Below are 2,163 nucleotides of genomic sequence, written 5' to 3'. Positions count from 1 at the left end.
CCTCTAATTTTTATTTTAAAACTTATAGAAATTTATTTATTTTTTCAATGTGGAAAACAAAATATATCCATTTTATAGGATAAATTACAATAATTTTTCATAAAATTTGATAAAATTATAAATTCATAATTATTATTTAAAAAATTATCAATACTTCTTATTTTAACAATAGTCCAACATATAGCTTAATCAAAATGTTTATCAAATTTCTGTGGTGAGTTGATCAAAATATCTTTATGGACTGTGATTAAAAATTTACTTGTGTTTTAAAATTATTTGAATTTTTTTGTATGAATAAGCAAACAATTTGTTTAGAATTTTTCTTCATCCAGCTCATTCATTTTTTATTTTTCAAAAGTTTTTAATAAAAAAATAATACAATAAGGGCTTACGGTTACATATCTCTATAAAATAATTATATTTCGCCAATAACAAAAGTATTTATAATTTTTTAAATAATAAAAAAATATACATAATCATATCAGATATTGACGTAGCTCGTTGTGATTTATCATAAGTATAAATATTTGATTGTTATTTTAAAAAATATAAATTCTTCTAAATTAATGATCATCTAATAAAAATACTCTCTCGTGATAATTTATTATAGAAAGTATTTGTTAGATAATTGTTACTTCCAAAAGAAATATTTGTAAACATAACAAATTTCAAGAAATCCCATTATGATGAGCAATGTTTTTGTTTCACGGACATACACAATATATATTTATGGGTTGTCGTAATATTCGAAAAATCATTATATAAAGCAAATGCGACTAGATTAAATTATCATATAATAATTATAATTTTCTCGTATTATTGTAATTAGATTTTTTTCTTTTTATATATAAAAAGTGAGATTTTTCACATATTCGTTAGAAAGAATTACATCTATACCATACGTATTAGTCAAAATTCTTCTACCATTTAATACATATTTATGGATTGCGACAGTTTTCGACCTTAACCACTGTATTGTCAATCTATCACATGGGATACCTCATTCCTCGTACTTCTTTTACACGTACAAGTGCAAAAATATTAAATTATATAAATCACATTAGTATAATATAAATAACACAATTAACGCCACTTAATGCTCGATTTTTGATATTTTCACGTTCAATATAAGGGTAGTTATATTTATACTCTCTTTAAAAATATTAAATTATAATATTTTAAAAAAAATTGAATTATACTTATACCATTTTTTAAAATTATTTGTTTATACTTAAACTCCTTCATGTTAAGGTCTAGAAGAAAAATACTGATGTCATAAAAAAAATTACATAATTTTTTTTATTATGCCCCTCATTTAATATTTTTGTTAACATCAGTATTTTATGTTCAAATCCTTACGGAAGGATATTACATGTAAATGGGTAATTTTCGTAGAGGGTATAAATGTAATTTCAAATTCATTGAAAAAAAGTATAATTTCACATTATTATAGGGGATTTATTTGTAATTACACTTTAATATATATATATATATGTAAATTGGTGCAGATTTTTTTAATCACTATGGTATCGCCACTAATGTATAATTGAGGCTCGAGGAAATTCTAATTTAAAATTGAATTTGATCGAGTTTGAATCAATTATACGATAAATATAATATATTTATCGTATTATTGATGTAAAATTAAAAAAAATGATCAATTATATAACAAATATATTATATTTGTTCTATAATTTTAATTTGATTAAACATGATTTGAATAATAATTTTTTATAACACGCGTTATTTTTAAAAATTAAAAAAATATAATTAAACGAACATATAATTTTGAAGTGAGGCAGCATATGCATATGACAGGCGCGTGGATTTAATAATACCCCCACGGCCTATAAAGACTCCCTTCCGACTTGCTACAAACCTTCCCTCAAAAGACACACACCACACTAACCAGAAACACGCAGCAATTCAACATGGGAAACTGCATCAGGAAGGAACCCCCCACGCAATGGGGCGGCGAGGATTGGAGCCTCGTCGGCTCCGATAACAACAGCAGCACTAGCCGGAATTTGATTCGCGACGAGGATTCCGTTGATTTTACGGAGCAGAGAAGTAATAATCTCGGTGGAGAAAAGAAAGCGCGAGTTCCGGCCGCTTCTTCGCGCGTAGAAACAGTGGTGAAGATCAAAATCTCAAAGCAACAAC

Source organism: Sesamum indicum, linkage group LG14 (genome assembly GCF_000512975.1).
Source record: "Sesamum indicum cultivar Zhongzhi No. 13 linkage group LG14, S_indicum_v1.0, whole genome shotgun sequence".
NCBI classification, from domain to species: domain Eukaryota; kingdom Viridiplantae; phylum Streptophyta; class Magnoliopsida; order Lamiales; family Pedaliaceae; genus Sesamum; species Sesamum indicum.
Note: the sequence above shows the minus strand (reverse complement) of the source record.